The sequence below is a fragment of the Uloborus diversus genome, chromosome 1 (assembly GCF_026930045.1).
Source record: "Uloborus diversus isolate 005 chromosome 1, Udiv.v.3.1, whole genome shotgun sequence".
NCBI lineage: Eukaryota > Metazoa > Arthropoda > Arachnida > Araneae > Uloboridae > Uloborus > Uloborus diversus.
This window is the reverse complement of record NC_072731.1, coordinates 171,794,997-171,810,531: the sequence shown is the minus strand read 5'-3', so window position 1 is coordinate 171,810,531 and position 15,535 is coordinate 171,794,997. Positions and strand designations below refer to the sequence as shown.

The 15,535-nt window shown below is 31.4% G+C and overlaps 1 protein-coding gene across 1 annotated transcript in view; it reads right to left on the bottom strand.

Moving 5' to 3' along the window:
* LOC129233532 (NPC intracellular cholesterol transporter 1-like) overlaps nt 1–15,535 on the bottom strand; it is a 105,918-nt gene that overhangs the window by 39,209 nt on the left and 51,174 nt on the right. The window lies entirely within an intron of this gene.

The following is a 15,535-nucleotide window of genomic DNA, read 5'->3' as shown; positions in this document are numbered from 1 at the left end:
AGGGATTTTAATATTATTATATTACTAATTATTAATGTTCATTGGTAAGAAATAACGCAACAGACAGGATTATATCCAAGCGCAAAAATAGGTGGTGGGGGAAGAGTTTTTGTATTTAAATTAGAAAGATTTTCGTGCTGAGAGCTCTGGCTTTAAGCAGTTTGAAGCAGCATATTGCAGTTATATATAGACTGCAATGCATATCTCAACACAAAATACCTGGTACCTCTAAAAAACAAGACAATGTACAGGCTTTGTTTTAAAAAAAAATAAAGTGGGGGTGGAGCAGGGGTTAAAGTAATTTTTGTTGGATATTTATAAACAAATTCTAGCAAATAGGTTTTTCTTTAAAAACCTGGAATTACTTCTTGGATTTTTTTTTTAAATATTTTTTTTTAAAGAGGAATAGATTGTTTGAAAAGATCATTGCTAAACCTTTATTGCAGTTACATCTATATTTGCACATAAACAATTAATATTCGCAAAAGAGTTGTTTTGCGGAAAATAAATTTCTTTAAGTGTGTGTAAAACAGTGAAACCTCCGCTTAACGTACACCCCTCATTTCGGACAGTTTTTTTTTTTTTATTCATTTCCTCCATTTTCTAGGATTAAAACATTAAATTTCCCTTTATTAAAGTGGAGACTCTCAAACTCGGTCACGGATGCAACTTTTCTTGTAAAAAGGATTTTTACTCTCATTAAAACGGACACTCTTCTACAATTTTGGCGAAATGTGGTTAGTTTTCAATCTTAAAGCATTTTTGCTGCAAACTCTGCTAGCAGGTACTAATAACGAAGTTTTACACAAAGTGGGGGATTTTTATAAAGGACTTTTGCCAGTTGATACATCATCGCTGCAAGTTGAATATCCAGGGACCGATTTACACACATGGGTGCCCCGGGCACTGACAGATATGGTGCCCCCCCCCCCCCTCCCCCACACAAAAAATATGAAGGTAAGTGTTAGATATTATTTTGATAGAAAGAAAATTTTAAAATCGATTTCATACGAAAAAAGTTAATAATTAAGATGTTTTGCAAAGAAATCATTTAATATAAATCTAAAATAATTTTATGGTTTTCATGTTAGAAAATTTTTTACAGTCGCAGATGGAAAAACTATGACACAAATGATAAAGGTAAATCATAATGTGCTTTCTGCGCATCAATGATTCTTTATATATTTTCTCCTGTGTTTTCTTGTAGTAAATTCATCTATAACATCCTCATAATCAAGTTTTAGGTCAAAATTACTTCTATTGATAACAGAGCTAAGAAAGATAATTTACCGTCAGAAATGAGAGTACGCAAAGGACACTTAATTCTCTTCAATAGCGAAAATGATCGTTCTCCGCAACAATTGGCTAATGTGCTTTCATTTAATAAAAAAAATGTCAAAGGACAAAATTTTTTTGTTTCCTTTAGTTGGAGGCCCCGAATACTGGTCCCTGAAAAAAAATTTGATGACAGAAATTGGGTGCCCCCTTTCCTTTGGTGCCCCGGGCCTAGGCCCCGAATGCCCTGCCGTAAATCAGTCCCTGTGAATATCAACTGTGGGTCGCGAAGTGGACACAGGAAAAGAATCAAAATCCAGTTAAAGATTTCCCTCCATGTATCATAAAACTTATTGAAGAATGTGACAAGGACATGTATCCTGGAATAAATTGCTTTCTTCGACTCATAGCTACATTGCTAGTTAGTATTGCCACAAGTGAGCGAACCTTCTCGACGTTGAGGCGTTTAAAAACCTGGTTAAGAGCTTCAATGTGTGAGGAACACCTTGTGGGACTTCCTCTCTTAATTATCCACAGAGACATTGATGTAAACATTGACCACATAATCACTAGATTCGCAAAGAAGTCGAAAAGGAAGTTAAACTTTGTCTTGTGAGAAAATGTGTGGAAGAAAACCGTTCAGAAATACTAAAATAATGTTTGAAGGGGACCCCGGTAATTGAAAAGCGCTCACCTTCACCAATGTTATTTTTCATAACAAAGTTTTCATGAATTTATTTTCAAATGTTTTTAGGATCCCTTAAGGTTAATTAAACTACTTTTTAATGCATAAATATTACACACTAGCACACTTTTGATGTGGAGGTAAAATATGTTTAACATTTCAAGCCAATTTAGTAGGGGAATGCGGGGCGAAGTGAAATAGCAGGGCAAAGTGAAAAGGTGAAATATCTACTCCGTTTTTAGCGCTACTTAACTAGTAATATTTAACTATGTAGTAAGATGTGTCCTGTGTAATCTATTCCAGTCAAAAAAAAATTACCTCCGAAAATCTAATCGTATGATAGTACAAGCAATTTTTAAAAATGATACTCAAATTGTAATATTTTGTTGTAACTCAAAAATTATTGTGATATTATCGAATGATGAATTGTGACCTTCTAATATTCGGTGCAGTATTTATTTAGTTAATATTTAGTTTACTTGTGTTTTTAATATTTCTCACAATTAGTCAAAGTCACTCATTCAATCATCTAATAAATCACCCGCGTTTTATTTACTTACCAGGAAACATCACGAGTTCAGTAATCATGAATAAAGTTAAAAATGGTCGCATTCGAAAGAGTATCTTTAGAAAAAAATTTGACCCAAATATTGTGTGCCCTCGTCCTTTTGTTTTTGAGATATGGGCGGTCAAAGTCTGTCGAAATCTTACGAAAATTCGCCAAATTTCAAGACTTGGCAAGAAATGGAAAATACCACGTGATTTCATTGCCTGCGTCTAGCAAGACTCTCATTCCCATTTCTGGTCATCTTGCAAAGCGCGTAAACGATGTTTCGAATTAACCCTTTACTTGTGTGTGTAAAATTAAAAAGTAACTATGAAGCCTGTGAAATGGAAACTAGAGAGCTTTATCCAGAGGAGCTACAACTTTTATAACGAAATTGAACGTAGGATTTAACTTTGTAATCGTGATAATAATGCATTTTAGACTTTAAGTGCGTTTCAAATGTGTTTTACTTAACTAATTCAAGTTTGTACTCTTGTTATGAAATGTGTTGTAAGTAATTAATAATTATGTACGAGAATTAATATGAATAAGTAAAAAAAAATCATGCTTATTAAAGCTTACATATTGAAAATAAAATGGATAGTTTTTGATGTTGAAAGAAAATGATCATGGATTGTAGTATCCCAGCTCTTATTTATTTTTTCAAAAGTTATTATCATTCATGAAGTTTTATTGTCTGACCACTGCTAGCGAAAATGTTTAATTTTTAATTTAAAATAAAAAAAATAACAATTTAAAAAAAAATAAAACAACAGATAGTAAATGTCAAAAATCTGCACAGCAAAATTAACGATGTCGGAAATTACTTCATAACAGATTCTTATCAAAAATTTTATAGTCGACGTTCATTACAACAACTCCTGTAGTTCAAAAAAGTCTGTCACTGAAACTGAAAGTCGCTATAACGTAAATGCACATCATATTGCATGTTATTTAGTCATTTTTAAAAATACTGAAGTCACTTTTACCAATTATGTTTCACGTTAAAAGGGAATTCAAATACGAGCAAAATAAAAATACAGTTTTTTTTTTTATTTGACTTGTTAGAGGGCTTACACATAACTTCAAAACGATACACATAACGAAAAACACACTGGAAATAAAAATCGTTTTTTCTAAATTAGAGAACATGGTTTGAAATCTTTAAAATTGTCGTTTTCTTCGTATTTAGATACTGTTAAAGACTTCAGATTTACAACTTTTCAAAAAAAAAAAAAAAAAGACTTTAAAGTGTGTTTATTGTTTCTCTACGGTTATCATATTTTTTTCAAAACAGTTTCATCATCGAATAAACTCTTTCAGTGGAAATATTTCACCCGCAGAAGCATAAAAGTTTTAAACATCAGTTTTTTAACAGACAGTCTTAAGAATAACAAAAAAGTTTAAACTTTGAACGGTATATTCAAATGTATTCAGTTAATACGTTCTATTGGATGCTAAAATATCATTACATCTGTGGAATTTTAAACGAGATTTTGTGCTCGAACCCTATGACAGATCGGTCGCAGTAATAGGAGGTCGTTCTGGTTGACTGCAGTTAGGAGTGCACTGTTGGGAGGTCACTGTGACCTCCCAAAAATTTTCCTTATTCCACAAAGTTCGTCTGACAGTTCGGCAAATTAGAGGACATAATTACAATTTTTTAACTCCCGAAAGTCACTTTTCATACATTATTATTTGCCCATACTCGCATTTTATCGCTCGGCAAAATTTGAATTTTCTTTCGGTAAATTGAGAATTTTTGCTTTCCCAAACGTTTAAGCTCAGGGAACCTCTCACTGCAGTATATTTTAATTTGCTTTGTTACTACAGTAAAATGTCAAAAATCAGAACAAATTAGCTTTGCACAGAACCTAAAAGAAAAAATAATTAATACTTATGACAACCTTGTTTAGAAATAAAATATATTTCACCAATAATAATAACCACGAAAACTAGTGAAGAAAAATCTACTTACATCTACTACTACTACCTAAAATGCTAAAAGACATTTTTATCTTGACCTTCTCCATAACATTTTACAGAGGGGAGTTTCAAATTAAATTATTCGAGAAAATTACTTTTAGTTATTCGAAAAGCAACAAAAGACACACCCACATTCACATTTCTGTAGTTGGAAATAAATGTTTGATGGAACTCCCCTTGGGGTCTAGGGGATTCGTCAAAAGAAAATATGATTTGAAGTCAATATACATTATATTTCCATTGTTTTTACAATAAAATAAAACAAATATTTCGGGCCGTGGCGTTTTCCCCTATACAGTTGCACGTTAATATCCCGGAACACAAGCCTCTAAAAATTTCAATGCCGCAGTCTGTGCCAACTCCGCGCTATGGTAGTCACCCCGAGTAAAGAATTAATGCGCTATTTCTCACGCGCTTTGGTGGTTACCAAATATGGAAGTGAAATGTCTTGTCAGATGCAGATGTTGAAATCGCGCCGTACCTTCCATTTCTGAACAAAACTCGCTAAATTTGGCGACTTTACTAAAAATTTCGGCAATTTTTAAGACCTCATATTTCGATAACGTGGTCACGAGGGCACGTAGTTTCAGTGCCATAAACATGTTTTCCAATGCTCTTTCGAATGCCACCAATTTGGAATTTTTTTGAATTTCCTTGATCGTGATGTTTCCTGGTTAGTAATTTGATCAAAAATATTTTTCACAATCGAATAGAACATATTTCATTCGAAAAATATTTCAATTTTCTCTTTGCCCCATGGAAAAAAAAGTGAACATTTTCCACTTTTTTATTTGAAGAAACAATTTTACTGCCAAAAATCAAAAATAAGGTTTCAATGCAAGTTTTGTTATAAAATACAATGTTTTTTCTTTATGTACTGTGATTTTCAAAACAAATTTCCAATTGGTTCATTTTGAAAAAGCTCAGTCATTTTAACTATTTCATTTTGCCCCACATTCCCCTACTAAAAACCCTGTATAGTTTCACCGAGATGCTATAAAATAAGCGGTTTTAATTAGAAACATTGTCATAATGATTATAACACGAGGCTAAGGTTTTTAATTATACCCATACTTCATTTGAGTTTTTATAAATTAATTTATGTGTTAACTATAAAATATTATGTAACTAAGAAAATCATACCTTCATAACGTGTAAGTTTTATTGTATTTAGTTTATAGTATATTTACATTAGTAGTATTGTATTATATTTTATTTTATGTAGAAATTATTTCTTTCAAAGTTGTTTTCGATTTGTTCTTAATGCCCTGATACAGATGACATACCATTTTGATACTAAATGCCGTTTCTATTAATATTATATGGCTTAGCCAAGAAACTACCATGCGATTTTTTTCATTCTACATTTTTTATAAGCTTAAAAAATAAATCTATTGTTTCCAAAATAGCTTCTTGGATAGAAATGACTCTTCTAGGCTACACATTTTTTTAAATTGTTAATAGTTGATTCCCTCAAAGAGGAATTAACAGATGAAACGCGGTATTAGGTTCTTCGATGAATTAAATGTATTCTGCCGCTCTGGCCTCTGACTCCTGAAGTACAGTTGACTCTTTTACCTCAACACCCAGATATTCTGAACACATTTTGATGCTCCCAGGAATCACCGTATGCATTACATCCGTCTCCCCCTATACTGATCACCCTCTTAAACTAAAGACTTTCGTTCGGTCCAATGAGTGTTCAGAATGGAGAGAGTCTATTGTACTTCCTTAGCAAACAAAATACTTTTAATCAAATATGCTTTGTGTGTTTTGTGTTCTTTTTCACGGCTGAAAGTTTTTATTTATGTAAAAGAGAAGTCAATTAAAAAATTAAATGAAATAGTTGCATTAATTTATTCCTTTGGGAGGTGCCTAAACCCCCTGGACTTCCATGAAAATCTGCTACTGACTATTCAGTATGGTATTTGTACAATTTGAAATTCTTGTTTGTTTTATAATTTTTTCATTTTCATTTTAGTATAATCTAGTGCATTGACCAACATAAATGCTGCTGCTCCTAGTTCAAATTAGAAAAATCAGGTCTCCACAAAGTTTAAAAATTGTAACACTTAGAATATACAGTAAAACCTCGTTAAGTCGTCACTCAAGGGACCAAAAATTTTTGACCACTAATGCGGAGTGACTACTTATGTGGAGTGGAAAATTAAAGAAGAAAAAAAATGCCTTACAAATATTTATGAATAGCAGTAGAATTCTGTGAGAAAAACAATAGCTTATGTAAGAAATGTCTATAAATTAGGGGTCTATAAACTAGGGGGTTTTAAAAAAGGGGGAAAATACTAATGATAGATACTTTGTTTTGTTTCCTTTTACTTATACATTACTTAATAACAACAACTTATTTTAATGTAGTCACGGTACATTTAATACCAACCTTCAATGTCGACTGATGAAGTTGTTGCTTACCGAAAAGAACTATCTCTTCTAACGTAAATCAAGCTTTAAATTTTGTGTTTTTTGTTCCCAGTGAACGGATGTTAAATACTGACTAACTTTTTCCAGCTATTAGATTTTGTCTGTCTTGCTGGAAGGAGTTAAATTCATATTCTCGGCACTTGGCAGAGTCAGAGCAAGAATTATGCTTTGAATGACCAGAACCGAGGATAGAGATTTCAAGGAAAATAAATATCAAACAGCTTTTCAACTACGTCCGACACTATTTTCTAAGATACGATACGTAAAAGTAATTTTAGAAAACAACTTTTGAGTGACTAGTTAAGCGGGTAAAATTAAATTTGGTGACCAGTAAAGGAGGGTCATTTTACATTACTGTGAATGAGACCTTGTCGGGACCAAAGAAAAACGACCACTTAACCGGTCGACTACGTATTGAGGTTTCACTGTACATAGTTTTCTTAGAAGCATACTGTATTTTTTGTTTTATATATGCTAATAATGCAACAACGATTTGTTGGTAAGTAAGAAACAAGCACAAGATTTCAATACCAACGTTTTCAGATTCTTCATACATAACGAAATATGGTGAAACTACGACTTAGACCGAAGAAATCCCCTTTTTTTGACGAACATGTCGTACCCCCCCCCCCCCCCCCACCAAGATACCGTTGTTTGTGGGTACGCGTTTGGTGACCCCCCCCCTTAACCGGAGCCTGGATCCACCCTTGCCTGAAGCCATGCTGAAAAAGCTCTACTTATGAATACCATGTCCACAGATAAAAGAATTTGAAAGCGTTTGTTTCCTCAGAAGCGTTTTATCGGAAAGATTGATTAAAATTGATGAAAACATTACATGGAGCACATGCGAGCGTCTAAAATTGTTTTGATGTTTAGTTTTTTTACCATTTGAGTCCCGCAAAGAGATCCCTCTTCTCTTGTGTTGAGTCAAAACTGAATAAGTGAGATTATGCTGCTATTAGTTGCTATAATTTTCTATATAGACAACAATTTACTTCGATCTTTTGTTGTTGAAAAAGGGATAGTATGGCTAGCAACTAAAAAATACCACAGGAAGTATGAAAAATTAATTGCTATAGAAAATTTCGTGGGTGAAAGTTTGGCAGTGAGAGGTTTACGCAGTAAAAAAAGAAAAAAATAGACGGAATTTAACCATGCAACTTAATTTGTGCTTATATGTAAACAAGGAATTTATGAAATTTGTGTAGAAAATTACTCTTATAGTAAGTGAGCTTAAAAATAATTGTTTTGATAAAAATTACCTTTTGTATAAAAATTAGAGTAAATGTGTATATTGAAAATAGACGCTTCTATTATTTTCAATATACGAATTTTACTCCGCACTTATAGCATAATTACAAGAAAATTCTTCAACAATCAAACGATTAATGAGCGCAGTATGTCTTTATCAAACAGCTAGACACATAGTCCTTTTCAAGAAGACTTAAACCTAGAGATATTTCTTATTTTACTGTATGAAAAAAGTTCATTTAGTTAATCTGACAGTTCCCTGAAAAGTATTTTAAAGGTCATTCTTTAACTGATTTCTGATTTAGTGATAATATTGATGAATATACCCTTGTGTCAAAAAAAATTCAGCCAATCTTTTTTGAACCTCTTTGTTTCAAATATCCCATTTTCAAAAATTTTTCAAAGTTGATTGAAGATCAACACAGAATAATCAATGTACAGTAAAACCTGTAAAGTTGACCACCTTTGTAAGTTGAACACCTGTCTATGTTGGCCGCTTTTGTCAGGAACGGAATTAGTCCTATCTTGTATAATGAAGGAAAACCTCTGTAACTTGACCACCTTTCTATCTAAACCACCTGTCTATCTTGACCACTAATGTACCCCAAATTTGGTTTGGAGTATTGTAAAAAACCCTTTGTAAGTTGACCACTTGGTTTATTTTTTAAAATTTAATTTAGCAAGTTATTTTATTTTATTATTATTTTTTTATAGCTTTCCAAGAATATTTTTGATGCCACTTTTATTCTCAAAACTTGTTTTTCTTTTGTTGTTTTATTTGAGATTACCTTTTGTACTCTCTGTTCAAGTAGAAAAGTACAAAGTATTTTTTTCCAGTTGCAATATTTTGTGGCAACACTGGAATTGTGCTGTGTAAAAGTTACTTGCGTTGCAAGTATTTCTGGTGCAAGGGAATAAGAACTAGGACATTTTCATATTCAACTGCCTTTTAGAACTATGAGAGCCCAGCTTGTTGCTCTTTGCGTTATAGTTTTACATAAAATGGCTTCAAAAAGAAAGTTAGTTGAACTTGAGATTGATAAAAAGTATGAAATATTAAAATTAATTTAAATGGGAGAAATCCAGAGAAAATTAGATGACACATATGGAATTGCCAAAACTAGTGTCTAATAAGTGCACCAAACTTCAATAAGGAGTTATTTTCTTGAAAAGTAGATCATCATGGTTATAAATGTATTAAATGTATATGAGAAAAAAAAAAATAAGCAAAAAATTTGTTATTTTTGATTAGCTATGAATTTTTAGGAACTATTAATATCAAATAACTTTTTATAAACAATGATTTTTTTTTGGATCAATTTGCTGAAATTTTAAATTTACATGACACATTATATGTCATTCTGAGAAAATAACCTCTAAAAATATTTGAATAACATTTTAAATTATAGTTTCAAAGTAATGTTAAACAATGAAAGTGAGTTGAACGGAACAGAAAGGTAAGTGTCAGTTAGTCAAAAAATGAATACATGGTGCAACAAATGACAAAAAAAAAAAAAAAATCATTACTCCCTTTATAAGTTGACCACCTGTCTAAGTTGACCACCAAAGTACTGCACCGCAAGTGGTCAACTTACACAGGTTTCACTGTATTTATTTTTTGGTGAATTTGTTTTGCATTTATTTTTTAACGATCATTTTAAGTTCGTAGCAATATTTGTCACTCTATATTTTGCAATTATGTTTTCATTCTACTTATAAACTATGTACAGACATGTGACTCAAACAGAAAGAAAAATACTGAAATTGCTTGGCTGTGTGAACTAACACAACACTGTTAGTATATTTTACTACAACTGAAAGCTCTCCTATGTATTTTTGTATCTATATAGCAGACTATTTTAATTGGATGCATGAAATTAACTGGAATATATTGAATTTAACTTCCAATCCCCCCTCCTTTTTTTCTGAATACAATAGTTTGTTCTCAAAAAATACTCTAATAAAAAAGATTTCCCAAATTTTACACTCCGTGTGTGTTTTGCTCTCTCAAAAAATACTGAATTCAGTAAAAATACCGAAAAATCACATGTGTGTATGTAACAGAATCACACTAAAAAAGATCTCCCAAATTTTACACTCCGTGTGTGTGAGTGCTCGATTTTTTTTCTTCTTCTTTAGTTTGTTACTTATTACCTAGTACCCAAGGGGTTTGCCAAGTTTTTTCAGAGTTTGGAAGGGGTTCCCAACACTAGGGCCTCTCAATGTACATTATAGAGAAAACCAACAAAATACATGCTCCCTATATATATATATATACATATATATATATATACACATAAAATAATAATAAAAGTGAAAAATATTGAAAAGACCACACCAAGAGTCCATAGATGCGCAACGCAGCAAAACTAAAAAGCCAAGTAAATATAAAATTAAGCAAACAGAATTACAAATATTAAACAAATTATAAATAACAAATGATGATAAAAAGGAAAAATGCAAACAGCTATTAAGTAGGAATAGAAAAAGAGTGAATCCAGAGCTCATCAGCCGTGGAGGATTCATTAATTATGGTCAAAAGACCAAAATCAACAAAACATTAAAAATATAAAAAACATGTCCAGAAATCAGTCCAAAGACGTACCAGGTCGCCTGTTTCGCACGTGTAAAAATTTATCCACTACAATATTTTTAATGTTTTGTCGACGAATGGATAGGCTTTTTTATCAGGCTGAACAACGGACAGGATAAGTTTACGCGGATTTCAAGGTAAGACAATTTTGTTGTTGGCAGGTACTGTCCCGTGGAAGGCTAATTATCGGAACTTGTTTTCCTAATTAGTCGAGGCGAAACCCCCTGCTTTTAGTTTTAGGTTTGAGCTCTAGTTTATTGTTTTTAGCTTAGCAAGTGGTGCGTTTGCCCATTGTTACTCTATATTACATGTACTGGAGTTTAAGCATTCTCTTCTAGTTTATAGTTAAAATTTTGGTCTTTTGACCATAATTAATGAATCCTCCACGGCTGATGAGCTCTGGATTCACTCTTTTTCTATTCCTACTTAATAGCTGTTTGCATTTTTCCTTTTTATCATCATTTGTTATTTATAATTTGTTTAATATTTGTAATTCTGTTTGCTTAATTTTATATATATATACACATATATATATATATACACATATATATATATATACATATATATATACATACATATATATATATACACATATATACATATATATATATATATATATATATATATATATATATACATATATATATACACATATATATATATATGTATACACATATATATATATATATATATATATTAGGGTGGTCCTTATTTATAAGGAAAAAAATTTTTTTTCGAATTTTTTAGAAATTATTTGCCAGAATGTACCTTTATATAAGACATGAAAATATAACAAATTTCAGCTCAATCGGTTAATATTAACACGTGCCGCATCGACGCTGAAGTTGTGAGATTCAATGTAAGGCAGTTATTACCTATAAGAACGACAATGTACGCTCGACTGTAAACATAAAATTACGCATTTTTTTTAAATTTTAGTATAAAAACATACTAATTAAAATGAAAACGTAAAATAAAGATATAGTTTATCCTAATACTATATTTTTTATTTATTGAAATGATACATCCACTTCAGATACATATTTTGGATTTAAGTAAGCCTCCTTTTGTGGCGACTGGGAACTCTCTCCGGTACTCCTGAAAAACCTGAATAAAAAAAATAATATTGAATGTGTTTTCTAAACCTAGCCTATATAATGTGTTCAAGAAAAAAATAACAAAAAATTAAATTTGTTTATACATACCTGTATCAAAAATTGTTTTTGATGTTCATTTTTCGTCATTTTTTCATTGTAATCCTCAATCAACTTGACTCCTCTTTCTGCAATATCATTTGTACATTTTAAGGTTGAAATGATATTTTTTCCTGTGCGATAATCCTCTCTGTTTTCCCAATTCAGCGGATCGTCCTGAAGAAATTCAACACAAATACCGAATCGTTTAAATAACTGAAGTGAATTGGCGGACAATAATTCAGTTGGTAGATCTTTTTGAACAAAATTTTGGACATCTCGGATTTGCAACGATAGTTTTTTCTCAATGACTTCTGTCTCTTCATTTTCTTCTTCTTTTTCATTCACAGTTTCTATGTTTTTACTTGCACATTCCATAATTTTTTGAGCCATTCTAATTTTTTCAACTCTCTCAATTCTATCGTCAAATATTGCCATGGCAGCACACTCTTCACTTAGATACCATAAATGGTTTAAAAATTTTGTTATTGCAATGGTTGCAATGTTTTCATTAATATTTTTAAATTTAACCAATTTTCTCAAAAAATATATATCATTTAGGGGAGCTCCTGTAGTATTCGTTGCTGAAAACCAGACCTCTACATAACAGTATACAACGAAAACGCAAATTTCTGCATTCAGTTTGGAATTATCCTTTCTCATTTTCATTTGATCGCGAAATAAAAAAAGTTTTAAACAATAAATCGCTTTAGACATCCATCTCGCTAAATGATATGCACCGGGGGCCCTAAAACTCACATTTGTTTTATCTCCCAAAAAAATGAGCGTCAATTGCAAAAACTCTTTGTAGTCATCACGTGGTTGCTCTTCTGCAAGTTTCTGTTTCACAAAATAAATAATTTCGGGCGCTACATCTTTCAGTGCATTATAAACGGCTTCATCGCTGGTATAATCTAAAAATTTCATTTTATCAATATTCTTCCAGTTTTCTTTAAGTGCTTTGAATTGAGCAATTTCAGGGCCGGATGTTACAATTGCTTTTGTCCTCGTGAATACACCAGCCAAAACGACCTCAAATATATGGTGTCGGCATGGAAGCCACAAAATATCTCGCCCTAACCTTTGTTGAAGCAGAACTGCAGCTCCTTTTATACGTCCAGTGTTTGATGCTGTAGTATCAAAACAAAAGGCTTGAATTTTTTCGGTTAAATTCCATTCATCAGTGATATGGAACACAGCAGAGCAAACTTCCGATCCTCCTGATGATGCAATTCCAGGTACTCCTAATAATTGTTCAAAATCTAAACCAACCGCGATCACAGGAAGCCGATCAATTTTCTCATTTTTTGTGATATCAGGCAATAATTTGGAATCCCAATGCACTTCAATAAAATTTGCATCATTTCCTACCGATTTTATTGATGAATATTTTATTTTCCGCAAAATCTCTCTATTTCTTTTGATAGACGATCTATTGAGAACAAACTCGGTGATATCTATATTAAGAGCTTCTAGGACGGCAGAAATAATATGCATTGCATCCCTGTCACTCACTTTACATTTGTCCAAGGCAGCGGCCAGGCGAGGTGTCATTAACGTCTTTCGTCCTCTCTTGTTTGAAGATGGACCCTGTTGAGATTCCGATATGAAATATATGTCATCTTCACTGTTGTCTTGATTTATCACTTTTTTCTGTGAATCTTCGTGTTCTTTATCTTCCATTTCAAAATGTCCAATCGAACAACTAGAATTTTCCAACAAATCTTCTTTTCTTTTCAACTCTGCAGCTGTGCGTTCTTCTTTCCGCTTTTCCTTACGTAATAATTTGATATCTACTCCCAACATACAACCTACTCTACCTTTCTCCCTTTGCTTAATTAAAAATTCTCTATCTTCGGCGATTTTAATCTCATTTAACGCATTTAAGGTGGCAATATCGAAAAGGTTGTCTAAAGCTTCTTTAAAATCATTTTCTTTTTTTCTCTGCCGTTCAGTATCTCTATTTTTAGATTTTTCTAAATTTCTGACATTATCGTACAAAGATTTTAATTTCGAAATACAGTTTGAACGGTTTTGAACTGGGATTCTTGCTTTTTTCCAAAAAACGACCACTTCATCAATAACTAAAGCACTGCTGTCATTAAGATTTAAATTTACCACTCTCATGTTATAAAAAAGTACACTCAAAACATCTCGTTTACATGGTAATTTACTACCGCAGATTTGATTTTTCATCACTCCAACTAGATAAATATTGTTCCGCAAAGTGGACATTTCAGCACTTTTATTAATTACTTATATAGCACGTCTTTTCTTATGCACTTCAAGTACGAAACTAAAACGAATGTAGCATTGAACAAATAATATGTAAAAACAAAATTGACTTGTCGAGACTTGTAGTCGCGCTTGTAGCGAATTCGAACGCACTTGGCGCCGACTCGTCGTAGCATGTTAGACAGTCAGATGCATGAAACTTCAAGGCCAATGCGGCACGTGTTAATATTATCGGATTGAGCTGAAATTTTGTATTTTTAATATTTTGGTGTAACTGAACAAAATTACAAATAATTTTGAAAAAATATGAACTTTCGAAAATAAGGACCACCCTAATATATATATATACATATATATATATATACACATATATACATATATATATATATATATATATACACATATATACATATATATATATACACATATATACATATATATACATATATATATATATATATATACATATATATATACATATATATACATACATATATATATATACATACATATATATATATATATATACATATATATACATATATATACATATACATATATATACATATACATATATATACATATACATATATATATATATATATATATATATATATATATATACATATATACATATATATCATTTAAAGTCTCACTCGTAAGTGGCACACAAACAAGTGTATGAAACAAAAACAACAAGAAACATGTAAGAATAATAACAGTATAAATTGAAAAACTATGGGAAGTTGAACAATATGAATAAAATGAACTTTAGAATGGGCACTAACTGCTATGTTATCAAAGAGCTGGAGCAGTTGGCATAATATATTAATTTGCAGGTTTCTATAGAGGTCAGTAACGTACATGTCGTAGTGCATTTGCATTCTTATCATATTATTAATATTAACTTTTTATAAAAATTGTGTATAAAATAACAATTTTATACACAAACTTTTTATAAAAATTTATTAAGAAAGCTGCATATTCACACTCCATACCTTTTGAGGCTTTCCAGTAATGGATAGATCAGTTACTTGCAGAGTTTAAAGCATTTTTCACGAAACAAATCAACAGCAAAGAATACAATTAGCAAAATTTGAAAAAAGAAGACATCGAATATCTAAACAATTTGAAAAAAAGTTTTATTTTTGTTCCAATCGACAAAGCAGCCAACAACTATGCTATCATTTGTAAACAATTTTACATCAACAGAGTTTTGCAAGAACTCAACTCCTCGTTCTATTATATCAAATCTAACCTCAGCACTGATAGTATTCTAAAGCAGCTCATTGCATATAAAAAACTCTGCAACTCCAAGTTTTCCTACAACT